The 27,571-nt window shown below is 46.7% G+C and overlaps 1 protein-coding gene across 9 annotated transcripts in view; it reads left to right on the forward strand.

Annotated features, from left to right (window-relative positions):
- ATXN1 (ataxin 1) overlaps positions 1–27,571 on the forward strand; it is a 419,041-nt gene that overhangs the window by 301,340 nt on the left and 90,130 nt on the right. Inside the window, exon 7 of one of the 9 annotated variants that reach the window (XM_058736063.1) lies at positions 498–578. The exons of the other annotated variants lie outside the window; for them this stretch is intronic. The gene's annotated coding sequence lies outside the window, so the exon portion shown is untranslated. The remainder of the gene's footprint in view (positions 1–497; positions 579–27,571) is intronic. 9 annotated transcript variants of the gene reach the window in all.

A 27,571-nucleotide genomic window follows, 5' to 3' on the forward strand; every position in this document is an offset into this window, starting at 1 on the left:
CACATCCTCCTTCCCGAGAAATCGCCGGGCAGCATTGTCCTCTGATACCGTATATGTGCATACTGGACTGCACGGAGGGCCGTCACAGAAACACGGGAGGCTCTGATGTGTTCAGTTGTGAAGACTGCCAAGAAAGAGAAAAATTCTCCCATGTATTCCCATCTCTCCCGCCTCTTTTTTCTTCGGTAAATATTCAGGCCCTTTTCAGAGAGGCTTTTGATAATGCGTTATCCCAGCAAATGCCACTAACCTGCATGTACATAGGACTCCCCAGTCCTGTAGGAATGGCTTCGTGAAGAGAGTCCGATAAGATGCAGTTGTAGGATTGGGTGGAGGATCCTGTCACCACACACACACACACACACACACCACAACACTCACATGCATGCGCACGCACACACACACACACACACACACACACACACCCCAGCCACCCCCAACCCCTCATCACCATAGAAATTATGTAAAAACTAGACGTTCTTCTCTCCCTCACACAGGCAATCTCATCTTTCCCAAAAATGGAAGGGGAAAACGCTTTCTTTGGCTGAGCCATATGCAAAAAATTATGGAACATCTGTGTAAGTAACAACATACAACAAGAGAAATTATTGGTGGTAAAAGGCAAAACCCTTGTTTCAAAAACATGTCTGGAGATAGTGTGTATACAGAACCTTGCTTTGTGTTAATTACGCATAATAACTGTCAGCTTTGCAGACCATGGGCTGGGCTCTCAATAACTCAGGGTCTTTTCCTGTTTTGTTCTATCCTCCCTTCCTTCCTTCTTCCTTCCTTCCTTCCTTCCTTCCTTCCTTCCTTCCTTCCTTCCTCCTCCTCCTCCTCCTCCTCCTCCTCCTCCTCCTCCTCCTTCCTCCCTCCCTCCCTTCCTTCCTTCCTTCTTCCCTCCCCCCTTCCTCCCTCCCTTCCTTCCTTCCTTCCTCCCTCCCTTCCTTCCTTCCTTCCTTCCTTCCTTCCTTCCTTCCTCCCTCCCTCCTCCTCCTTCCTTCCTCCCTTCCTTCCTCCTTCCCCCTTCCTTCCTTCCTTCCTTCCTTCCTTCCTTCCTTCCCTCCTTCCTTCCTCCTTCCCCTTTCCTTCCTTCCTTCCTTCCTTCCTTCCTTCCTTCCTTCCTTCCTCCTTCCTCCTTCCTTCCTTCCTTCCTTCCTTCCTTCCTTTCTTCTTCTTCTTCTTCTTCTTCTTCCTTCCTTCCTTCCTTCCTTCCTCCCTCCCTCCCTCCTCCTTCCTTCCTTCCTTCCTCCCTCCCTCCCCCTTCCTTCCTCCCTCCCCCTTCCTTCCTTTCTTCCTTCCTTCCTTCCTTCCTTCCTTCCTTCCTTCCTTCCTCCCTCCCTCCTCCTCCTTCCTCCCTTCCTTCCTCCTTCCCTCCCCCTTCCTTCCTCCCTCCCCCTTCCTTCCTTCCTCCCTCCCTCCCTCCCCCTTCCTTCCTTCCTTCCTTCCTTCCTTCCTTCCTTCCTTCCCCCTTCCTTCCTCCCTCCCTTCCTTCTTCCTTCCTTCCTTCCTTCCTTCCTTCCTTCCTTCCTTCCTTCCTTCTTCCTTCCTTCCTTCCTCCCCCTTTCCTCCCTCCCTCCCTTCCTTTCTTCCTCCCTTCCTTCCTTCTCTCTCTCCTTTTTGACTGATGTTGAACTAACTGTATAGCTTTATTTCAATAGTTGCTATGACCTGGACAATGAAATGAGAAACACGGGGGACTTGGTGGCTCACGTTTGAAAATGCAGTGGTGGGCAGATGGCCCCCTCCACCCCGGATCCATCCACAGTTAGCTTCCAATGGGAATCGAAGACCGAGGTGTGGGCCCCAGCCGGCACACAGTCTCACTGTGTGACCTTGGCAAAGGGCGCCCTTAGCCGTTTCTGCCTCGGTGTCTCCACTTGTCAAGGGCGACAGGGTAACGGTTGTGCTTGCGGTTCTTACGCGGATCGAATGGGACTAAACTGTGCAACTCGGGTCCTGTCCTAAGAGAAGTTCTGACGCTGTTGTTTTGTTCGCTGAAAGGGCTCTCGGCATCTCTCGAGCACCATGTCGTCGGCTATCTTTGCGTGTCTGCCCGTGCCAGTGGGAGACGTGGGGTCCGTCCAGTCAGTGAAGGAAAAGGCGTTTACAAGACGGGTTGTCTCTTTATGGAGAAGGGGTAATGGGGCAGAGTTGAAATCTAAGGTTCTTAAGAAGCGAGGCATACCACAGCCACAGCTCAGCAGGTGCCCTCTCTTCACCAGAAACCCCCAAGCTCCCCGCACAAGACGAGGAGGAAGCAGGTGCAGGGACTGGTAGCCAGGGTGATCTCTGTCAGCCTCCCTAGCCTTTCTTCCCTCCGCCCCCCGTCGGTAGCCCATGTTCCAGCCACGCCTAACTCCCATTGTAATTCCAACGTTCCCTACGCATTCACATCTGTGTTCCCCTTCATTCCGACCCAGCCCACGAAGCACCCCCCTCCAGACTTCAGCATCCCCACTCAACACCTGTCTGCTCCACAAACCCATCTAACCACAAAGCCAGCCGGTCCCTCCTTTGGGTTACCAGATCCCATTTTAATTTTTTTTTAGACTTCTTTGCTATTTATGACGCTTAGCACCGCCTGCCTGAGAGCGTCGTTGGCTGTGTGACCGCCGGAGCAGAAAAGGGCAGCCCCGCATGCCAGTTAGACGTACAGGCGCTGGCGTGAGCCTGCCCGGGGTTCAAATCCGCCCTCTGCCATCTACCAGCACTGGAATCGGGCTACACAGTTACCTTCTCCGTCTAGTTTCCTCCCTTGCAAACTTGGCTGAAGAGGAGCTACCTCACAACCTTGTTGCGAGGCTTGGATGAAAGCCAAGGTGTTACAACGGTGCGTGAGCACTTAAGAGACATTGGCTGCTGGTAGTCCCAGCATACAGGAGAAGACGGGCCGTGTCTTGTTTATGCTCGTATGCTCTCACTCTACACGCAGAAAAGACCCGATCCGTAAACAGCAATGTCAGTATCAGGTACACTGAGCAATGTGAAATCTGTTCATTTGAGTCAGCTAAATAATTCAGAGTGCAGCAAGCCTCCTACAGCCCCCCATCCCTCTAGTCACTGAAAATCTGTGAGGAATCAAGAGTCTTTCAAAACAACCTCAGAGCCCTGTGGAATACATTTTCAATCGTCTTTATACGTCTGCTTTCTCTTTTGGGTGCAGACAGTTAGCAGAGCCCGATTATAAGGCATGCATATGTATGCAACATTATTTTGCAGGAGCTGAATGAAAGAACGCGAGTTGTATCCTGCCTGAATGTTTCCATCCAGGCTTCTGGGGCTTAAGGCCCTAAACAGCGGAGGCAGTTAAGGTCACTTTAAAAATGGAGCCCTTGATGCTGTGGCCCCAGCTTTAGATGCATTCACAACAAATCAGGCAGAAGAAAGTATGAGAAAAAATCAGAAATGAGAGCGACCTTTTCTTGGGGCCTTTGTAATAATGTTGGATGTGTGAGAGTGTGTTTTTGAGTGCTTGCATGCGTGTGCGTGTGTGTGTTTAACTTTCATGCAAGAAACAAGAGAGTAGTTTCCCCTTGAAACCAGCCAACCCTCCATGAAGCTTATCTCATTGGTTCTGAGTTCACCCCCCACGACATCCGTCATGCACAGGGCAGTCCCCCCATAGCAGGATTAGCCAGTACAAAATGTCAGTAGCACCGAGGTGGAGAAACGCTGGTGGGGGATGTCTATCCTATCTGCCCCGGAGACGACATGGCCCCCATCAGAGGCCACCTCTGGACCTGGACCATCCACTTCCACCAAAATCCTACCCCAACCCCTGCCGTTCTTCCTGCCTCCCCCCACCCACCCACCCAGGAAACCCAGTCCATGAGGATAGATTCAGGGGCGGGGAGCGGGGAGGGGGCTTCAGGTGAGGCTATAGAGGGGCTTGTTCCGACTCTGTCCTTTGCCGGCAGATTATTTCTACTCACTTAATCTGAATCCTGCCTCGAACTGGATCTTTTACTACTGGGTTTTTTCTCAATTTTATGGTTTCATAAGACAAGATACATGCAGAAGTGGGGAAGGGTTAAAGCAGGAGGAGAGTGCTGACTGGAGGGAGAGGGAAACGAGAAAGAAAAAAGGAGAAAGAGAGAGAGAGAGAAGGAGAGAGGGAGAGAGAGACAAATGAAGACCTGCTTGGTTTAATGGTCTGGAGTTTTCAGCTAGAGGTTTGTTGCCAAAGTCTTGCCATCCTACACACACACACACACACACACACACACACACACACGTACACACACACCCCGCTCCTCCACCACACGAAGGCCAGGTGGCTCCTGCTTACATACATGGCTTGGCACTTTTACTCTTTGGCTAAGACCATTTCGCACATGAACAACACAGCCTCCTCCCAGAGAGTTGTCATCCATCTGCTTCCAGAAGGGCTGTCTGTTTCCCTCCGAAACTGGTCCAATCAACATTTTCCTTTGGCCAGAGTGGCTTACCAGCAGCTTCTCCATAAGGTCCATAATTGCAATTTCTCATTCTCATTTGCCTGGCTGGCTTCACCCTTCTGTCCTCTCTCCCCGCCTCCCCAGCCAGCCCCCCCCCTGCCCCCCGCCCTCAGCCCCCCTCCTTTTCTGTGAAGAAGCCCTGTCAGAATGAATGACAGAATCAACTTCCTTCCTACCAAACGGCTCATTACTCATGACTTGAAAGCAATGTTGCCTTCTGTCCTCACAAGGTTTTGCAGATTTCCCCCAAAATGATCCTCCTTCCAGAATGAAATAGCGGATGAATGCCTTGCCTCTCACTCTCTCTAAGCTATGCTACTGTAGCAGTGTTGTGGGCAAATATGCCATTGAGTCTTCCCTTGTGATCTACTCCAGCCTGTCTTTCCCCATATGCTTGCGGCAGACCGTGGTTAATAGCGGTCTGTGAGCATCTGAGGCTAGCTTGGAAATCTAACTGTAATGTCACCATGCCGAAATGGTGAACACTCTCTCTTCTTTCCGGAGCACAGGGTCATTGCTCGCTGGCAAACAGGTTATGGGACATGGGCCACCACCCGTGACATTGCCTCCATGTTTGCAGTTGAACAAGGGAGCATGTAACGGGCACACTGTGTGCGTGTGTGTCGGGGGGGGGGTGGGGACCAATGTCTCAGTCCTGCCACCTCTCCCACATGACTTCTCATTCCTAAATTTTGGAAAGTGAGCAGCACAAGTAGGATGGATATCGTGAGAACCAAAAAGCAAATCTGATAATAAACTCTTGGGATTTATAAGAGAAATGTCCACGCTGAAGGTTTAGGGACCCGTTTTACAATGGAAAGATTTTATAAAAACATCTGAAATCTGCTCTTTGGAAGGAGAAAGAAAAATCGGCAGCATTCTTAAGAAAGTATGGAGAACCTACAGCATCTAGGGAGTATGAATTATACTTTTCTGTGGTTCAGCACTGGGTAAGCAGGACCTATAGCTAGACTTTGTCTACCGTAATATGTTTGGAACATTTCTAGACCGTATGTTAAGGGGTAGACACTGTTAAAATGCCACTTTCCAGAAAGGCATTTTGAACAAGTACACTTGAGTGAGGAAAGCAGGTGCCTTTTGGGTCACTTTTGGTGAGCAGCTTGGCACAGTGAGGCAAAGCGGGCTCCCTTTTTCCCTGAAGGTGAAGTTTGCAGGTATGGAGGGGTCCTAAGACAGAAGGCACCTGAGGATATTTGGTTTGGATCTGGTCCATGGAACCCTGACATCAAGCATCTTTAAAATATGAAAGAGTTAGGAGATCTAGTGCTTTGCAGCATTTTAGATGAAGAAAGGCAATAGCGAGGATATTGTTCTGTGTTGAGTTGATTACTTTTGTACGTAATGGGCACAGTCTTAGAGTCCACAGACGCATCTGGAAATTCGCATTCATAGGAGGACCTGGGTAGACAGTATAACAGGGAGCTGCCGACCCAGACCTGGCCCCATCAGATGGTCCTGGAAGGTCTTCAAAGGAGACATAGGACCAACAGTGGGGCTGCTTCCAGCCAGGCTGGAGCAGCTCTGAATCGTCTTGAAGGTCCTGGATGGCTCCTTAAGGGAGTCATGGAGCACCCACACTCCCATCACCCCTAGAACATGTCTCTCTTTTCCTCTTCACCTTGACTTCTAATCCATTCAGAGAGCCTAGCTGATTCTCTCTTTCATAAAGCCATGCCCAGGGAGATCCTCCAGAGGCTTCTGTGAACATTCCCCTGACCACCCTTCTAACTGGGGCAGCTCTACCTTCTAATGTGGAGGTAAGGACAACACGGAGAATTCCAGTTGATTCTCCACGGAATAGCCAGTTGGTTGTGTGGCATGATCTGTTGTGTCCCTGTGCCTGGAACAATGGGCAAAGCCTGGAAATAAGTCAACACCATATCAATACTACATAGGCGAACTTTGCCCATGCCGCTGGGGTCAAATAGAGAGGTACAGTCAGTAAAGTCAGGCTCCCAACGAGGCTGAAAAGTCAACTGTGATTATCCACATGGGCTGTGTGGATGGTTGCAGATGGCCGAACAATTGTGGGTGCAGCCCACCCCTACACACTTGTGCGTGCACACACACACACACACACACACTCATGTGCTTCTCGCCTGCCTTCTTTTGAACCCGTAGCTCTGATTTGTCTTATAGCAGCAATTACCTCAGAGCAACAGTCACAAAAGAAACGGAAAGCCAGCAAACCTGAGTTCTAGGCGGTGCTCACCACCTGCTCTCAGGACTGTTGAGATCATACTCGAACAGTAATACATCAGAGATGGCATTTCAGTTTTCAGACTTGTCGATTAACAAAGAAAATATTATTCAGAGATTGGTGTGTGATTATAAGGATTCTCTCCATCCCCCAGCCCTATCACTCAATGTCCCTTCATTAAAAATGAATTATAGGGTGCCTGGGTGGCTCAGTCGGTTAAGCATCTGACTTCAGCTCAGGTCACGATATCGTGGTTCATGGGTTTGAGCCCCGCGTCGGGCTCTGTGCTGACAGCTCAGAGCCTGGAGCCCGCTTCAGATTCTGTGTCTCCCTCTCTCTCTGCCCCTCCCCTACTCACCTTTTCTCTCTCTCTCTCTCTCAAAAGTAAATAAACATTTTTTAAAAATTAAAAAAAAAATGAATTTTAGAGTTCCCTCTCCAAAATTCATTACCTGAATCAGATCACAGGTCAGATGACAATACTCTTCTTTTTGTTGAGATACAATTGTACACATAGCCTCCTGCAAGTTCAAGGTGCATTTGATACATTTACATTTTGCAATAGGACTTGTTGATTTGACACGTTTACATTTGACAGTCTGATTCCCACCATAATTAGCTAACACCTCTAATGCCTCCCATAATGATCATTTCTTCTCTGTATGGTAAGAACAGGGTCTTTGTAAGGTATATGAAGAGCAGAATGGTGGTTACCAGGGGCTGGAGGAGGAGGACTGGGGAGACGTTGTTGAAGGCTCCAAACTTGCAACCACTTGTAGATAAGTAAGTTCTAGAGACCCGTTGCACAGCATACTGATTACATAGTCATCAATACTGTATTGTAAACTTCAAAATTGCTAAGACAATACTTTTTCTTTAAAGCACCTTACTGGAAATACTTTCTTTTTTTTCCCATAGTGAACCTTTAACATCTCTGGTTTCCCTCTGGCTTGTAAACATATGATAGAACTGAAATGAGACCTCATTGGTCCCAGTCAGGAAAGCGGAGGGGACAGAGGTGACACAGATCGAAGAAACATCTCTCCCCTGCAACTGCTGTTACCATGTGTTCATTTTTGGGTCGTATTTGCCCACCCGGGGAGGAGGAGGAGTCACAACTGGGTCTTTATCATGAAAGATAAAAGTGTAGCTAGTTGGATGGTGTCCATTTTTTATTTGCTCAGCGACCGGCGGGGCCTCTTAATGTTGCCGCCCCTGGGTTTATTAGTGAGAGTTCGCTCTAGAGACAGGAACAGGACTCACGGATGCTCCTCACCAGGTTCCAGAGGCTCAGAACGCTTCTTTGTCAAGTGTCTCCAAGAAGTGGGGAGCTGTGCAAGTCAAGGAGGAAGAACAGCACTAAACACAGCCATGTATTAGCTGTCTCGGAGCGTCCGGTGTTTTCAGACAAAGGTTTGGAAGGTTCCGGTGGGACTTGACTATGGCGGAGTTTAATGTGTCGTACTGGTGGTTGTCCCAATGACTGCCCGCTTGGTCTGTAGGAATGTGAGCCTACGTGTGCACACTCACTCCTCCCCCACATGCACGTGTGTTTGACCTTGCCCTCGCCCTTGGGATTGTGTATAACCTCATCATATAATACAATGACCTGTATATATAGGAGGCAGCCTGGTGTTTAACTCTATGGTTTTTTGTGTTCAAAATACTTTTTTTTAAAGTTTATTTTCTTAGAGAGAGAGAGAGTGAGAGAGAGCGGGGAAGGGGCAGAGAGAGAGGGAGAGAGAAAGAATCCCAAACAGGCTCTGCACCATGAGCACAGAGCCGGATGTGGGGCTCGAACTCACGAACCACAAGATCATGACATAAGCTGATACCAAGTCAGACACTTAACCGACTGAGCCACCCAGGTGCCCCTCAATCCACGTTTTGAAAAACACCTTTTTCAGAGGAAACGGAAAGACTCAAACCCAAGAAGTCTGAACACTTACACATCCCTTTTCACCTCGTAATCTCAGAGTCTTATTTATCTATTATTTAAAATTTACCTATTTTAGGGGCACCTGGGTGGCTCAGTCAGTTGGGCGTCCGACGTCAGCTCAGGTCATGATCTCGCGGTTCGTGGGTTCGAGCCCCATGTTGGGCTCTGTGCTGACAGCTCGGAGCCTGGGTCCTGTTTCAGATTCTGTGTCTCCCTCTCTCTCTGCCCCTCCCCTGCTCACGCTCTGTCTCTCTCTGTCTCTCAAAAATAAATAAATGTTAAAAAAAAAATTTAATTTACTTATTTTAGTCCTGGTTTATCCCAGGAGGGGCGGGCAAATGTAACTGTTAGTGCACTAAGTGATTTTGTTTCTTTTTTTTTTTTTCCCTGCTCTGCCCTTGCTAATGTTAAAACGACACCGCCGGTTGATATGTGCCGTGTTAGTTTTAGTGCAAATAATCTCGCCCTCTCAAGGGCGTGTGGACTGATGTCCTCCCACACCATATTAGATACAAACCTAGAGCAAGAAGACCAGGAACAACAACAACAAAAAGCTCACGTTCCCCTGGCCGCTTGAATTGGATGAACCTCGTAAATAAATACCAAGTGGTCCCCTGTCCTAAATGTGCTTCCAGTAAATTCCAGCTGGGAACCTTCCGGTTTCATGTGCGCGTCGAGAGGAAATCATAGCAATCGTCGTACCCAGCAGAAGGGGTTTTTACGCCCCCGGCCAGGAAATGTGCACACATCACATGGACATCGGGGTCAGACAGGGTGACAATCAGCTATGCAACTAACGAGAAATTATGCAAAATTAGATGGATTATGTCCATGTTTTCAGTTTTTGTCTCTTAGCAGTTTAAACCTTTAATTAAAATACACATGACAGGGGCACAGTCTGTAACTATCAGATTTTATATGCTCTGGTTGTAAGGTAATAGCCTTCCAAGTTATTTTTATGGGTCATTCTATCTGGTGGCAACTTAGAATATAAAGCCACGTCCCAGCTTCCCAAAAGTAATGTCTGTTTTCTCACTTTCTAATAATTACTTCAGGTCTGAGAGGAAAGACTTGTCACAGTGAATACAAATTAGTCCGCTCCAGGGTACGACTAACCGGATTGTTTGGGTCTGAGTTTTATCCCTTTGGGGCAGAGTAACAACATCATTTATGGATGTCTGCCTGTATGCATGCTGTGTAGACTTACTCAGGACACCAGCACAGCTTCTAGGACAGTCTTCCTAATACAGTTGCCCCTTGAACAACGCGGGTTTGAACTGCACGGGTCCACTTAGGCATGACTTGTCTTCAGTAAATACAGTGCAGCACTGTAAATGTATTTTCTCTTCCTTACGCTTTTCGTAATAACATTTTCTTTTCTCTAGCTAACCTTACTGTCGGAATACAATAGGTGGTACATACAATACGTATGACATAAGTGTTAATTGACTATCTATGTTATCAGTAAAGCTTCCGGTCAACAGTAAGCTCTTCGTAGTTAAGTTTCGGGGGAGTCAAAGTCACCCGTGGATTTTCAACTACGGGGTGGCATGGAGTTGGTGCCTCTGACCCCCCCACATTGTCCAAGCATCAACTGGACCCCGTATTGTCTAATAGCTGAGCTGTTGTTAAATAAAAACGTGCATGTGTTTGGAATCGTTCCCCTCCCCCCATCCTCAACCTCTTAAGTGATACAAATAGTAAATGCATCTTAGTATTTATTTAGGAAACTGGCATTCTGGGACTGGCTTACAAGATAGCTCATTTGTTTGAAGGTCCCCAGAGACAGCAGAAGTCATACCACCGTATCAGCAGCCGCCTTCATAACACAGAAGTAAAATTCAGCATAGAACACTCCAACTCGGTGTTTATGGGGAACACCGGTGCTGTTGTAATTTCCATTTGGTTCAAATTATTTCGTGGGGATCTACCTAATTGGCATTAACGTGTGGCTTTCCATCATTGTAAGGGCACTCTGACGTTGCAGCAGAATATTTGCGGGCTATATCCTCCAAGGCAGCGATGTGGTGTGTGTGTATATATGTTATATAAAATGCGCCATCACCCCGAATCATCCCTGGTCCTTATATCTCTCTGCACCGGAACTAAATGCCCTCTGATGGTGGCCAGCTAGACCAAAGAATGAGGCTGTCTCTTTCAAAGCGCTGTAGACAATGGGATAAGCAGCGGTTACTGGTCAATTATCCGCGCCCCCCCCCCCTCCAACACACACACACACACACACCCCACAGGCTTCCACTGCCCTCTGCTGGGAGTGAGGCTGGATCGGAGGAGAGATGTGGACTTTGCCAGATGCTGGCAGAAAGCCCCAAGATTCCTTCCACTGTGTCTCTGCCTCCCTCCCGGCTTAACCTTGCTTGCATCTTGGACCTCAGCGGTACACATGGCCAGCTGCTCAGCACACACATCCAGCCATGTTTCCCTCATATCCCTTTCTCCTCGAGGCTCCCCTTGCACCCTTTGTTGTCATATTTGCTGATTTCTTTTTTTTTTAATATTTATTAATTTTGAGAGAGAAGAGCGAGCACGAGCAGAGGAGGGGCAGAGAGACAGGGAGACGCAAAATCCGAAACAGGCTCCAGGCTCCAAGCTGTCAGCACAGGGCCCGATGCGGGGCTCGAACTCATGAAACATCAGATCATGACCTGAGCTGAAGTCGGATGCTCAACCGACTGAGCCACCCAGGCACTCCCATTTGCCGATTTCTTTAAAGGAAAGCATAGAATGTGGTCCATCCTGGGTCTCGCAGCTTCTGAGAATGGCACCTTCCGTGCATAGCACAGCACCCGACAAGGGAGGAGAGTAGTCCTTCTTATGGCAAGCCATGTGGGCATCTTCAATCATTCATTCTGAACATTACTTTTAAAAATATAAAATACGCTAAAAAAATTGGATAAGTAATGGGCAAACGAGTGGAGGCTTGGTTATGAATTACAATAATGATTCTAATAGATACCATTTATTGGCACATTATTATGTGCCAGGCACCACGCTAACATAGCTGCGTGTATCAGCTCATCAGAACCTCATGACAATTGTGAAGCATATGTACTCTTATTATCCTCATTCAATAGAAGAGGAAGCAGGGACTTTGGGTGGGAGGTGGCATCACTTAAACCAAATCGCGGCTGTAAAGGAGGAGCTGGTTCAGTGAGGGCTGACCAGTGAATCATCTGTGGGCAGAGCAGGAATAAAGTCCCAGGCTGCGGGCAAACATGAGGTTCCCACCCAGATGCCGTGTGGTAAATCCCATCCCCCAGAAGGTCCTGAAGTAAGAACATGTGGGCAAAACTCCACACCATGACTTAGGTCCACATCAAACCACTTCTGTCTGTCCAAGGAACTGATAGAAGTTTGTTATGTCCTTGACACGAGATCGTTACTGTTAGCACCTACGATTTTATTGTGAGCGTTCCGTGATCAGGCAGTCCCAATCTCACGAGCGATCCTTGCTTCTCTGTTTCTTCTTTGATTTGACTTATGCCATGCCATGCATTACAGTGGATCTGTGCACGTTCTCCTTTATTCCAAAGGCCACACATTTCTGAAAGCCTCTGTGCTTTTTCAGGGGCGGGAGTGGGTGGTTAATGCGCCTGAGCAGAGAAGCACTGCTTAGTGTGGCCAAAACAAAACCCATTTCTGTACAAAAACTAAAACTTTTTACAAGGAACCAGGGATTCGTAGTTTAGAGGAAGCACATAATAGCACAAGGGAACAATATCTACTTTGGCAATGAAAATAATTTCAGAAACTGCATCTTCTAGACATAAACAGTTGAGCAGGAAGAATTCTCCATTAATTCTTCCATTTAATGAACATTTGAGCACCTATTATGTGCCAAATATCTTTTCCGAGCTCTGTTACAATGTTCACTTCTGAATCTTTTCCTGAGCCAGAACAATTCAGGACATGCTTCCGTTAATCACCCCAGCTCACTTCTCCACCTTTTCATTCATTCATTCATTCATTCATTCACATAGTTTTTAACCTCAAGAGCACTGAGGTTAAAGATGGAATTGACATAAAGGGCTTCTGAGAAGTTGATTTTTGAACCAAGTCTTAAAGGATGAATTAGGGTAGTAGCAGGTGGAAAACTGGAGAATCATATTCTAAACATAGATGTCCCATTTTGCTCACATTTGTCTCTTCCTGATAACGAGCTAAAATTTAGAAGTCCCCAACCGGTTGCTGCAAATCATTATTCCATGCTAGATTTATGTAGTCCTGTCTTTCTATAACAGTCTGTAAGTTGTCAAAAAGTACACATGTATATAAATTGTTACTGAATATGGTTTGTCTTGAACTGATCATCGTTGCCAGTGTATGTTCAATAATGTTGTATGGAGTTTGGCTATATTGTTCTGCTGCATATCTACTTATTTATTAGACTTAGATCTCCGTGTCCTGTTGCATCGAGTGGTAGTATCCTGTAATTGGAAGATGTTGATGATGTATGATTAGCCTTCTTTGGGGAAGAGTCATGGCTTTGTTCTTCAAACCCAAATGGCGTCAGTTTTTTGGTAGCTAGATGTAGTATTCATAAACTGAAACAAAACAAGGAAAGCCATTAAAAAAGTTGTCACTCCTTTTATTTATTGAAGAGACATATAATCAAATGCTTTGTCATTCTGATTTCCCTTAAGGATCGTGGCTTGGAAATGATTGGCGTTTTCCAACGTATATTAATTTGTTCACTCTTGTATTCGTTTGTGTATTCCCTCAAGACTTGTTAAAGGCCTATACGGTGCGAGGGGCTAGGCCACCTTCTACTGAGTATACGGTGAGAAACGAGGTAGGGTTTCTGCTTTCCAAACACTGAAGGTCTACTGGAGGAAGGCGGACATAGCCATAACACAAGGAGAAAGAGATGGGAACCTTGAAAGCAATAGGTTGAAAATGGGATGGGATTCGGCGGGGTCTGCCCTCTGTTAAATAGAATTCTATATACTGAGAGGAACAAGAACCATAGTTGGCGTGTATGGAATACTTAGGACGTAGCGGCACTCTTTCAAGTGCTCTTTGTGCGTTGTCTCATTAAATCCCTGCGACAGCCCCGTAATGTAGTCACTCCCCTTATATCTCACAGACTGCCCTGTGGTATCATACTCTGTGGTCGCCCTGTTGTATACTCCATGGTTATAGCAAAAGCTTTGTCTATCAAAGGCCACACAGATAGAGGGTACAAAGGAAAGTAAGTGTGTAATGTGACATTAGTTATTGGGCCAGTAAAATCTCTCTAATTTAGATTGTTCTGGGTGGAAGTCATTATTACTTACATAAGTGACTTCGGTGCTGGCCCCGTGTCCCCTCACCAGGCACGATTCTCCTTGCACTCACTTGAAGAGAGGGAAAAAAATGATTCAAAATGTTCCCTCCTTCCCTGTCCTGCCTTTAGAGAATTCTTGCTTCTAGAAGAGATAAGAGGGAAGGAGACTCTCAGAATCCATTTTGTTCCATACTTAGAACAGGAAAGCTCTAGATAACAGTGGAACAGATAAGGTTTGAACATTTCTTTGGGCAATAACTAAGGGCTTTTGTGGGTTTTTTTTTTTTTCCATTAAGAAAAATGTTACTTAACTTACCTCGTCTTCATTAAACAGTCAAAGGTAAGTTAAAGTTGTCACATGCAGTGGCTTAGCTCTTTCCCAAGGCTGGAGTAGGGGACTCCAGGCTCCTGCAAGTCTCACTCATGGGTCCCTCTTTCCCCTACATAATGAAATGTAAATGTTAAAGCCCCCCCCTGCAGGAATCAGTACATTCCATTGGGATACAAATGAATAAGGCCTTCCATAGCGATATCTAACTTCTGCCAGAGTGATCTTAGGAATTTGAATTCCATTTTTACTTTTATTAGAAATTATGTTTGGGGCGCCTGGGTGGCGCAGTCGGTTAAGCGTCCGACTTCAGCCAGGTCACGATCTCGCGGTCGGTGAGTTCGAGCCCCGCGTCAGGCTCTGGGCTGATGGCTCGGAGCCTGGAGCCTGTTTCCGATTCTGTGTCTCCCTCTCTCTCTGCCCCTCCCCCGTTCATGCTCTGTCTCTCTCTGTCCCAAAAATAAATAAAAAATAAAAAAATAAAAAAAAAATAAAAAAAAAAAAGAAATTATGTTTTAAGAGCTATCTTGACAAAGACATAAAAGAAAAATGAATTTCTCGTGTTACAATTATATACGCATATAGCAACTGTTGTCTCGCTGCTTAATATTAATTAATTGGCCATCATTTTATTTTATTTTATTTAAGCCTTCCTGTTTTAAAATTATTATTTCTGTTGGAGAAACCAAGGCATAAGGTAATTTGCCAGAGGACACAGTTGGTATCCTAGGTAGGAGAATGGGTACCTTAGAGAGCTGTTATAAAATGAAATGAGGTCATGTTCTGGGCTCCTGGTGTAATGCCTGAGATATAATATACTCAGCCAATTATAGCTGACATTATCATTCTAGAATCCAGATAGCCAGACTTGCAGTCCATTGTGCTGAACACAAATCCACAGATCCTTTAAATCGTGCAATCTTATTAACTTAATTTTCAAGAGCCAGGAAAAAAAGGTGGGGGGGGGGGCTTGTTAGGAAATATTCCAGTCTACCAGTATATTTATGAAAAGAAAGAAGAAAGGTCATCATCATCACTTCCAGAAGCTTCCCACTGCATATTATTTTCAGGAAGCTGGTATCAGCTTTCGAAGGCGTGCCTGTGTTTGGATAGATAAATAAGTACAAATGAACTCAAGTCAAGAGGCCCAAATAAAGAGGTGCTGCTGGGTGTAGCCCTTTGTTGTTGTTGTTGTTCCGTTGTGTATTTTTAAACCGGTTTATGGTTTATAAGCTGAGGCAGCCACGAGTGCCGGGTTGAACTATGAATAAGTCTAGACATTTGGTTATCTTCTGTCTAGCATTCATTTGTGTCGTGGGCGTCACACTCCGGGGATTAGTGTTTCATTATGCAGAAGCTGTTTTATCTTTGGCTTCCTTATAATAGCTTAAAGTGAATTCTGAGTGGAGAGAGTGAGGGCCATGGCTTAGGCACTACAGTGATCATACCAGAATGGGGCGGATGGATTTTCACAGGGTCCGATAAGCACTGTGACCTCACGTTCTGATGGTTCGGTTGGCTAGATGTGTCTGTCTCGCCACCTCATTCAGTGCACGGTCAACCTAGGAATTGACCAGGATTCCCCAAACGGTGAGAGAGGGAGAAGGGTGGAAATCACTTCCGTATCAAGTATCTAACACCTAGTAGAAGTGTTAGCGGGGAGTGAGACTATCTGTGCCGTGCGAATCCAGGGGCCTTTGGGACACCTCTGAGTATGTAATCTCTGACTGGCCACATTTTAATTAGCTCCTTTTAGGCTACAGAAAACAGTTCAATTTTTACCCCTTACATTAAGCATCTCTTCTATAAATAATCAACATCGTATTTAACAACGAAAACAAAAAGACTTGGGCTGCCCAGGTGGCTTAGTCTGTTAAGCCTCCGACTTCGGCTCAGGTCATGATCTCACGGTTGATGAGTTCGAGCCCCGCTTCGGGCTCTGTGCTGACAGCTGGGAGCCTGGGGCCTGCTTCGGATTCTGTGTCTCCCTCCCTCTCCGCCCCTCCCCCACGCTCACTTTGTCAGTCTGTCTCTCTCTCTTTCAGAAATAAATTAACATTAAAAAAAAACTAAAAATAAATAAACATTTAAAATTAAAAAAAAAAAAAAAAAAGACGCATTGCTTTCGTGAGACCAAGCTTGCCAACTTAGCCCTGGAATGGCCTCATCCGTTTCAGTCATTCATTTATTGTCACCCCCAGATTCACATTCACACTCAACCATCCCTTAAACATTTGTTGCGTATGATCTAACCGCTAGCCAGGCTTCTCTTCCTGGGCCCTCATGGTGTGGCTGTGAGCCCACAGGACAAAAGGGTCAAATTCAGAGTAAGCGGATGTTAAGCCCCAGCTGGTAAGAAAAAGGATGAGTCATGAATCTTCCCTCCTACAAAATGGCCAAGCTATATTTTCGCACCTAAAAACCAGTCTTTCCTTTTGAGACGCAGCATGGTGTGAGGTAAGAACATGGACTTCAGAACCAGACAGGCCTGGGTTTGGATCCTGCATCCATGGTATATTAGCCGTGCCCTTTCGAGGCTGTTCTTTGGAGCTTCACTTTGTCTTGAAATGCAGGAATTGTTCCTACTCTGTAGGGCTGTGTGCAGATGAGATCCAAAACATGCAGCATAGTGATTGGCACATTTAAACAAAGTGCTTAGTAAGTACTGTTTTCCTTCCCCCTTCTTCATTTCCAAGCTGGTTGGGGTGGGGGGTTGAGATGACTCTTTTCCTCTTCTGAACAGACAGAAACCTTATCACCCTAATGCCGGAGGGTGGTTAGGATGTTCCTTCCCCGGGCAGTCATGGCGGGGCGGGACCTCGATGCCAGAAGGTCTGGTTCTGTGCCTACCCACCTGCGTGGCAGGTATCCAGCGTTCACCCCCACCCCAGAGACTGAGTTTCCCCCTTTGATGACGCCTGCAGCTCTCAAGAGAGACAACAGCCCCGCCGTGTGGCCCGGAGGGCAGCAAAGTCCCTCACCCAGGCGTTCCCTCCCGGGATGCCATTGTTCCATTGCCAAACTCATGACCTTTGGGGAATTTGAAAATTTACTAGTCTGTAGGGGGAAAGAGACAAAGAGATCCAAGATGAGGCTTTGTATAAGTAAAGGGCTTTTGTTGTGATGGTGTTGAATTGGGTTTGGATTTTGCACACCCCTCAAATTTCTTAGGGTGTGGGTGAGGGCATCCTAGGAGATTTAATTAGTTCCTTGAGAGGTGCTGAAGTTTGTGACAGTGAGGCCCATTTTCTTCTATTGTCCATTGAGGTGGGGGACCCTGGAAATTAAATTTCTGGAAGCCTGAGACTGTTGCCATGGATAGAATTCTATGGATATTTGAATATACTTTAGCTACTTGGTGGAGTTTTATTTTGTTGTTTTGTTTTTGGAAAGGGACATCTAAAGTAGTGTAAATCTGGGCAGAGAAGGAGTGTGTGCAGTCTAGTTACAGTGCTCTAAGGGGCTTCTGAAATAAGGAGGAATGGACTGCAGTATTAACCTCTTTGGAAATAAGGACACACAGGAGGCTGCCTGAGGCAGTGCGTTAATCGTAATAGCGTCTCTGACTTATTTCAAACTAGATCTCCTAACTTTGAGTCTTTGGATGCAAGATCTAGACCGGATGCCTAGAAGCATGAACAGCAGGAGGAGAGGCTTTTTCATTGGCAGAGTTTTGTATTCTGTAGTTCACAGTGCAAGGAATCAACATTCCTATTAACTTCAGCAGATGATCAAATCTGAGAATCTGCATGCAAGATCCAACAGCATGCTTACTGCCCTGATCTCAGCAAACCTGTATTTCACGCATTTAGTCGTGTACTCAACTAACATTTATTAGCTCCCCAGTGCAAGATCCTGGGAGATAGGGAAACGAGTGAAAGTATACAAGTGAGCCTCAAGAAGGCTGACAGTCCACTGAGGGAGACAAGCCACATATAGGAACAAGACATAGAAACACAAGGGCAAATTGAATCCTACATTATGAATCAGGAGATCGTGGGCTTCAGTCGGTGGAGAAATCACATCTTTCTGAGGATATCAAGGAAAAGCATGTACTGTGTCTAAGCCAGGACATGGAGTGACAGGGAAGCCCCCTTCCTTCGCGCTGTGAGCCAGCAGTATCCTTAGCACGCAATGGCATTCGTCTTTCTACCAGGTCAGTCACGGGCAGGAGCTTGGTCACCTCGAACCTCCTCACTGGTCTGCATATCGGCCATCCTGTGTCTTTCCTCCCATCCTTACCCCCGTCCCCTCTGCTGACGTCTTAAACACCTAGCCTACGACATCAGTGCTTCCTAGGAAAGTAGGAAAATAGAAGGTCCCCATGAGCTCGACTGTGTGTAAAATTTCTGCAGGTTGCAGCAACAGCCACAGCCTCAAGAGCTTTGTCACTGCCTCTGAAGAGGGCCCTGAAGCTCCCGTCGTTTGCCTACTTACTCATTTATTACAGATCTGTCACTGACTTTCATTCAATATCAGCGTTGAAGTACCATGTGGTATCAGTAAGATTAATAGGGACAGCCAGAGCCCAGAGTCCACGAGACACGAAAATTATTTATGTGTAATTATTTTTGGTTATGCACAATGTATCATCATTTTCTTCAGGCGTAGAGACGAATATCGGCAAGCATCTTCTAGACTTTTATTTTCCAAGTATTTTCCTTCTTCAGCACTGGCCATTCTCATCCAAGAAAAGGACAGTTAACACTGGGAGAACCTTTAACTCAAACGCACTTTCTCCTATCGATGCTGTGTATGACCTCAATCTGGGTGATTCTTAAGATGCTTGTCGCTCACTGGGGGTTCCCGATTTAAAGGGAACTCATGATAAAGACTTTGGAAAACAATGAATAATTTAGTAAAGCAAAGGATTGCCCTGCGGAGTTGTATCATATTTGGGTTTTTATGTACTCGAATGTTGCGCAGATACAGTTGGCTCGGAGCGGGGATATGTTAGAAGGCATCCCCCGACACAGGTTTAGACAAACCACTGGTTGAATCATAATCTCCAAAATGTAGCTACCTCAGAAACAGCCTGCCAGAGTCTGTGAAGTGAGTCTTAGTCAGAAATCCCATGCGGGCATCAGCGAGGAATGTCCTCCCGCGCCTGACCTTTGCACATCAGATTTACTCTTCAGGGGTCATCTCAGGCTCTCCTACGTGAAAGGACTTTCAGCACTTGCTTGATTGTGTAATTGGCTGATGGGAGTGGGTCTTCTGTCACCAACTAGATTATAAATTCCTTCAGGGAAGAGGCCTCAATTAAGTACAAAGTGGAGTCATGGTATTTCAAAATTGCAAGTGGTAAGAAAGGGTAAGGAAGGTAGCTAGAGGTTGTGACTTGCCCGGGGCCACAGCAAATCAGAGGCTGAGGTGATACCAGGACCCAGGTCCCTACACGCCTGCCCCAATGTCATCTTCCGCTTCATAGACACCATTCCGTTAAAGCTCTTCCTACATGGGGCACTTGGGTGGCTCAGTCGGTTGAGCCTCGGACTCTTCGTTTTGGCTCAGGTCGTGATCTCATGGTTCGTGGGATCGAGCCCCGAGTCGGGCTCTGTGCTGACGGCATGGAGCCTACTTGGGATTCTCTCTCTCTCTTTCTCTCTCTCTTTCTGCCCCTTCCCTGCTCACCTGCCCTATCTCAAAATAAATAAGTAAACATTTTTTTTTTTAAAGGTCTTCATTCAGTTTTCAAGGTTTGACGTTTCTTGGTGATTTGACATCTGTCCTCCACAGCCAGAGAACGGGAACGCAAGCTCAGTTCTTGAAGGGTAGTTTTCAGATGCTGAAAACCTGCTTTAGAGCCAACTTGAACCTGGGACTTGTTTTAGCTTCTTCTCATCCAACACCATAGTGTCAGCCCAGACGCAGCCCCCGCAGAAGGCCAGCAGGGCGTTACAATTGTGTGGAACTTCTAGAGGACGGGCAGTTGTTTAAAAACCATAGACCAAGGCATGTGAGACGGAGTGGCCAAGACGGGCCTGCATGTCTAGAAGCTTTGAAAATGGTCTCAGAACAACCTTAGACTTCCGTAAACCAGCTTTTTAAATTACAGAAACCACAAGTCAGATTCTTCATCAGGCTTAAAAAGTAGGTGCATAAAGGACAATTACAATTATCATGTGGTTTTTTTTTTTTATTTGCTTTTATTATTGTTGTGCTTTGCACAGAGAGGGCGAGAGCAAAGCAAAGGCAATTCTGTAGAGCAGAGCAACTTTTCCAGGTAACCACCTCCTGCGGGTTTGTAAATGTCGGGGCCAAGTGGAGTTCGTTTTGGAAAATAAATGTCACCAGCAAGTCAGAGTCATTTATTCCTTAGCAGAAAGTATCGATCCGGTGACATTGTTCGATTATAATGACTGTTTCTATTGTGTTAAATGACGGAGGTATATTTAACCGATTTAGGTGAAGAATGGAACTTACGGTGTCGTTCGGTTACCGCGGGGTTAGAGCCTCTGTATTGTTGTGGCCACTTCATCTGTTCCACAACCAGTATTTATTAAGCGCCTACTACATGCCAGACTTTCTGCCGGGTTCCGAGGTGAGAACGAGGTGTTGGAACTAGACTGCGTTCAAGTTCTACTTCAGCTACCTGCTAACTGTGCGAATTTGGACAAGTTGTTTCCGAACGTTATCGTCATTTTCTGTGCATCGAAACCATGGAGGATCTGATAACAATTAAGTGACAATGATCTTAAACAGAGTCTACCTGATGATGACTCCTAAGTCATTGCTAACTTTTGTTGCCATCATCACATTCCTCCTCCTCATCTTCAGGATACCCATTCGATGAAGGAAAACGTTTCAGACAACAGCTGTTTTATTAACATGTTTCCCAGTAGTAGAATGTAGGCATGAGAGAGAGAAAATGTGAAATGCTTTGGTGAGGCTGTTATTTCAAACGATCTATTTAGAACCTGGGGCACCTGGGTGGCTCGGTCAGTTAAGTGTCCAACTTTGGCTCACGTCATGATCTTGTGGTTTGTGAGTTCGAGCCCCGCGTCGGGCTCCGTGCTGACACAGCTGGGAGCCTGGAGCCTGCTTCCGATTCTGTGTCTCCCTCTCTCTCTGCCCCTCTCTCGCTCATGTTCTGTCTCTCTCTCTCTCTCTCTCTCTCTCTCAAAAATAAATAAAAATTAAAAAAAAATTAAAACAATCTGCTTAGAAGAGACACTAGCTCAGATTTCATACTGAGGCTACGTTACAGGAATACTCATTGATATACCTGTGATATAACACTTTCCTCCCCAATCTCCCGTCCACCCCCACAGCGTATGTGTCCTTCTGCATATTCCTGGGGTGTCACCCAGGTTCTCCTAAACACCTTCCAAACTCAGGTTCCAGCCCCATGGCGCCCCCTCCCCCACTCTCCTCCCTCCATCACTCTGTGTTCATGGTCTGGCCTTTAGACACCCTTCTGGGATGTTTCGTCGGCCCCTGTTTCTTCCCGTGGTTGTCAAAAGGGTTGGTGATGGGTCATTCGTTTACTCCCTGGCCAAGCAGAGATAGGGGTAGTGCAGGGTGTCCCCTCCACTCCTGAGTGTTAAAAAATTCTCTTTTCAGACCACAGAACATGGCAGCCTTGTGTTCTTCACGAACCTAGTATTCCCTCCCACTCCCATCTCCAAGAGGCTGGCTTGGTAGATGTGCCCAACGTTTATCCCTTTTTATGGACAGCACTGTGCCCCCCCCCTTCAATATCTCTCACTTGACCCCTCTACTCAGGGTCAGATCCTTCCTAAAACGCAAGCTGCTGAGAAGGTCCAAGAATGACTGAACTTCAGGTTCCATGGGACGTTCTTACCAGTTTTACTGGCAGCGACTGTCTCTTTTTCTCCGCATCAAACAGCCTCCGCACAGATAGAACATCGATCCACCTGCCTCTCGTGCTACCCAGACTTGCCGGGATTCACAGTGGGAATGCAGCCCCCGTGGGGCTTCTGGCCACGTGTGACCCAATGATGGAGACCTACTCATCTGGGATTTCAGAGCACGGGCTTCCACCCTCCGTCCACAACGAGCTAACAGAGCTGTGCCCATGGGCATCTTTGTCATCGCCTTGCTTTTCAGCTTCAGCTGGAGTATAGTTTTCACTAAGCACCTTGCGGTGTCTAACTGAGTTGACATTACAAGTAAACAGGATACCGTGAATAAAACCATCTTCAGCATCCAAAGGGCAACACATATGCGGGACGTACTCCTTAGGACCGACTGACTGGGAGAAGGACATCTCTCAGGGATCTCAGTGTGCCATGGGGAGAGGAGTTACTGCCGTTCATTCTAGTGGCCATCCATTCGCACATCAGTACCTATGCGTTCCATTCATGTTATTTTCAACTTTTTTTTTCAACTTTTTTTTACATTTATTTATTTTTGAGTGACAGAGTGAGACGGAGTGAGAATGGGGGAGGGGCAGAGAGAGAGGGAGACACAATCCGAAGCAGGCTCCAGGCTCCGAGCTGTCGGCACAGAGCCCGACGCTGGGCTCGAACCCACAGACTGTGAGATCATGACCTGGGCTGAAGTCGGACGCTTCACCAGCTGAGCCACCCAGGTGCCCCATCCGTGTTATTTGGAATCACAAAGACATGACCTTAGGGGAGAACACTTTTTCTCAAAAAATATTTTAATAGTGTACTTATTTCAGGAACCTGAAGTTACAACTTTGGAGAAAGGGTAGTGCCTTTACCTTAAGCCAAGTTTACAGTCATTCTTGCCACCTCCTCTGTGACCTCGGGCACGTCACGTGACTTCCTCATTGCTGATCTCTGACCTCCTCCTGCTGTGAAGTTTCACCAATCCGATTCTGTCCTGTGGATGGTCTGGTGGTGCCTTCAGAGGTTACGAATGCAGAATATTTGTTAGGTTTGAGCTCACTCAGTTCCCATTGACCTTAAAGAGAAGACGGCCCAGGAAGTAGCCGTCTGGTAGTAAATCAGTACAGAGCTAGCTGGAAGTTTCCTTTAGGTTCTTGAGAAATTATTCAACCTGGGTGCTTCTGGGTATGATTAATTTAGAAAGGAAAGGAGTCCAGAAATCCTGCTTACCTCATTATTCCTCCAAGCTTTCCATTTCTTTAGTTTCTTGTTTTAATTCAGTCAAGGAAAACTGCAGAAGGAGAAAAGAAAGGAAGAGACAGACGACAGGCAGTGAGGAGGGGGAGAGGTTTTAAGAACCATCAACTCCGTCTGCATTTAAAGCAAGAGAAAGCAAATTAAAAAAAGCATTAAAAAGAAATTTAAAAGAGGCGCCTGGGTGGCTCAGGCGGTTAAGCGTCTGACTTCAGCTCAGTCACGACCTCACAGTGTATGAGTTGGAGCCCCATGTCAGGCTCTGTGCTGACAGCTCAGAGCCTGGAGCCTGCTTCGGATTCTGTGTCTCGCTCTCTCTCTGCCCCTCCCCTGCTCATGCTCTGTCTCTCTTTGTCTCAAAAAAAAAAAAAAAAAAAAAAAAAAAAAAAAGTTAAAGCAAGAGAAAGCACGCCCCAAACATTTATTTGTGGCCTTTCCTCTCCCAACACGGACAGCACGCGTCACAAATGGTCCCTCCTGTGCTGGTTAATGCACTCTCCTCTCATGAAGTAGGAAGCAAAGGTAAAGCCTGGAAGCACAGCTTTAGCCCCCAGTCCCGGTGCCTTTCACCATTTTCTGCGTCTCTGTCACCTCCAGTAAACGTACTGCCTTCGTAGGAGCACTGATCTCGCAAGTGTCCCGTAAAGGACATTAGCAGGATTTTGCACAGGGTATCATCAGTATCAGCCAGGGCTGAAGACGGGAAGAATAGAGGGCAGGAGCTGTGGTTATGGCCCCGGCCATCCTCCAGCCAGCCATGGCAACCAGCAACCTTGGCCGCTTCAGCCGCCAGAGGGATAGTTTGGGATAGTTCATCTCTGAGAGCTCTCCTAGTCTAGCATTTTATGGAACCTCGGCTTTACAAACAGATTGTTTTATTGCTTCCTGTATTACCAGTCTGTTTGATTTCTGTGCCCAGCTCCCTGAGAGCATTTTGAATTATAGCACGGATAATTTCCATCCACAAGGTATGTGACATCATAATGGACATTGGAGAAACACCGTCAAACCGGCATTAACTGGAGTCGAAATCCCTGGGTCGGGAAATTAAAATAAAGATGTTTCGGATAAAACACAAAATGGCATAATAACCTAACTATTATGCTCCAATCGACAGCTCCTTAAGAGTAGAGACCGTGTCTTTAATCAGAGGTTGACATTAAGTTTTGTGTGCCTGTGATGTACTTATTAACCCAGAGCAGATTTCTCTTCTGTCGTGTGTGCTGAGAGGCGCTTAAAGGCAAACGCTCTTCCCACCTGGATCACACTCTGACTCCAGGGCGGGGAAGGGGTTGTGCGAATGTGATTTCTCGTTGGCAGGTTGCATTTGGTATTCTGAGAAGCCCAAATGAGAAAGTCTTGCTTCTGAGAAATTAGACATATGCCATGACACCTTCCAAATCTAGCGCAGTGGATTATGTTTTAGGTGCTCAGTAAATATCATTAAGCGAAGAAGGGGAGTTTCCGAGACCCGAGCCGGGTGAATGGAGAAGTGATCGTTATGAATATAAGATACAGGGCGTGCGTCTAGGCTGGACACTCTTCCCAGCCTGGATGAACAGCCCCTTGCTTGCCGTCCTACCCCTGGGGCTGAAGGATGGACTATCAAAGATGCATTTCACAGGAAATGCATCAGAACTGCCTCCTTGAGGGGCGCCTGGGTGGTTCAGTCGGTTGAGCGTCCGACTTCGGCTCAGGTCATGATCTGACGGTTCACGAGTTTGAGCCCCGCGTGGGGTTCTGTGCTGACAGCTGGGAGCCTGGAACCTGCTTCAGATTCTGTGTCTCCCTGTCTCCCTGCTCCTGCCCCACATGCACTCTGCCTCTCTCTGTCTCTCAAAAATAAACGTTAAAAAAAACAAACAAACTGCCTATTGAAATGTGTGCATGTGCACGCAGGCTGGGGCTGGGGACACTGCTTGAACACAACCCGGGGATGGTAACCGAGGAAGGGACGGTGCCAGGCAGGCTCTGCCCTGCTCCAGCCAGCTCGCATTTCAGCGTCAAGCAGGGGGGCTGAGTGGGAGAGCCCTGAGAGTGTCGAAATGTCCCCTCACATGTATATCAGAGAGCCTATGAGGTCAGAGCCTGTCATCTTTGGGACCAGAAGGCGGATGTGAGCCATTCCTCCATCACAGGGGGCTTTGGGCAGGAAGAGGGGGACCGGAGAGCCTTTCCTCCCACCTCACCTTCCAGTGGGAAACGGGAGAGCAAAACTGTGCCCCCTTGCAACAAGGTTCACTTTCTCTGATCCTTTTGTTATGTTCTTCTGTCTCTTAAATACTCTGCTTAAAAGAACTTTCTAGGAAAAGATGCCAGGGTATGCTTTTCAGAGGTCATGTAGAAGCCAAGAATAATTGGCCTTCCTTTTTGGCTAAGGAGTCCTGAGTTGGGGATAGTTTTCTTGTCCTCCACCCCCCCCCCCCCGCCACCACCACATCTGTATTAATATCGTTAATTGTCTGGTGCTCTGGACCCACGTCCGTATGGACACAGCGCCTAGCACAAGCCAGACTTCAGCACACGAGCCTCCCAAACCTTAACTTCTCTTTTTAATTTTAGAGTATTTAATTTTAGCATTTTTTCCTATCACTAGATGTTGAGAGCTCCCTCCAGTATCACTACGTTGTCATATTTACTTTAAGCTTTTTTTTTTTTTTTAACGAAGATCATTATTCTTTTAATCGTAGCAGGGAGAGTATTTTATTTTCTTTGCACTGACTCCAAGAGCTGCACACGGAGCCCTGAAATGTCATGTGCGTCCCCAGAAGCTGTAGACCGGCCACTCTGCATGTCTGTGCTGCTTTTAGGACCAGGAGAAGTGGGGGGACACGGGAGGATGACAAGGCAGTCAGAGATGACACTGAGGAACAGCACAGTAAGTGTGCTGTGAAAGTGGCTTAGCTCAGAGAGCCTGTCACCTCCCCTTCTTTAGAAAATGGAAGAAGCCCAATCTTTCTCCTGGGAAGCCAAGGCCCTGGGATTCCATTCTACTGCCTGCTGTCGTATGAGGCGGCCCTAAATGCCTTCTGTGTTTATGGTTCTGGTGTGAAGGCAGCGAGCATGTCCAAAGTTGGATGCGCTCTGCTGGGTTTGGGATCTGGCAAAGTTCTACTTCATGCCAGAGCCCCAATCTTTCTTTTTTTTTTAATTTATTTTTAAGTTTATTTATTTTGGGAGAGACAGAGAGAGAGCATGAGCAGGGGAGGGGCAGAGCGAGAGGGAGAGAGACAGAATCCCAAGCAGGCTCCGCACTGTCAGCACAGAGCCCAACACGGGCCTCGAACTCAAACCGTGAGATCATGAGCTGAGCTGAAACCAAGAGTCAGACACTTAACAGACTGAGCCACCCAGGCGCCCCTAGAGCCCCAATCTTTCTGAGTGTGTGGGGGGTGTGTGTGCATCATAATATGTTTCTCTATGTACGTACACGTATGCACCTGTACATGTACGTAAAATCAACAAGACGCTCAAAATCCAAAACACTCTTTTCATAGAGTCATTGACAATCCTTTATCTACAAATTGGAAATCAGACTGGGTTAAAACCACCTCCCTCATTAGGTTGGCAAGAAGAAAGGTGTAGGGCATCGTAAAATTTTTCTGTAGAGGTAAGACATCACTGGATGCCAGGGAACAAAAATAATTCTCATGCTCAATCCCGCAGAAAGCTTAGACACTCCGAGGCCCCAACTTTTGCCATGCCGCATTGCCCCCTTCATTTTGTGCAAGGGAGAGACAATAACCCAGAACACAGCAGGAGCCGGGCTGACATCAGACGTTCTCTGCTCCTGCTTAATGTCAGTGAGCGCAGAAGTCGAATAGATGAGAACGGGAGAGGTCTGAGCCCATGTAAATGATTCTCACTTGAAAGGGGAAACAGCTTTCATAATTTGTTCCAGCGAAGCCTTGCATGGATTACAGACGTGATCCTAAACCGTGGGGAGGATCTCATAAGTAATGTTTTATGTTCTCTCTTGTCTCTCCTCTTCTGTTGTGCTTGGCTCGCGGGTTGTGTGCGTATTATTAACCGGAAAATTGCTCTAAGCTGGTTGTTTTTTAAAACAATTTCAATTGTTTTCAACCATTTTTAAAAACAAGTTCTAGCAAAACTATATGCTCTTTCTGACCAATAAACACTACCCGTTTTACGAAACTACGTGAAAAGGGCAAATAGAAAGAAAGGGAAACAGTCATTAATAATTCTCTGCAAAGAGAATGCTCTCAATCCCAGGGAAGTAAGTGACCAGCAAATGTTAGAGC

The sequence above is a fragment of the Neofelis nebulosa genome, chromosome 6 (genome assembly GCF_028018385.1).
Source record: "Neofelis nebulosa isolate mNeoNeb1 chromosome 6, mNeoNeb1.pri, whole genome shotgun sequence".
In the NCBI taxonomy this organism is placed as follows: Eukaryota; Metazoa; Chordata; class Mammalia; order Carnivora; family Felidae; genus Neofelis; species Neofelis nebulosa.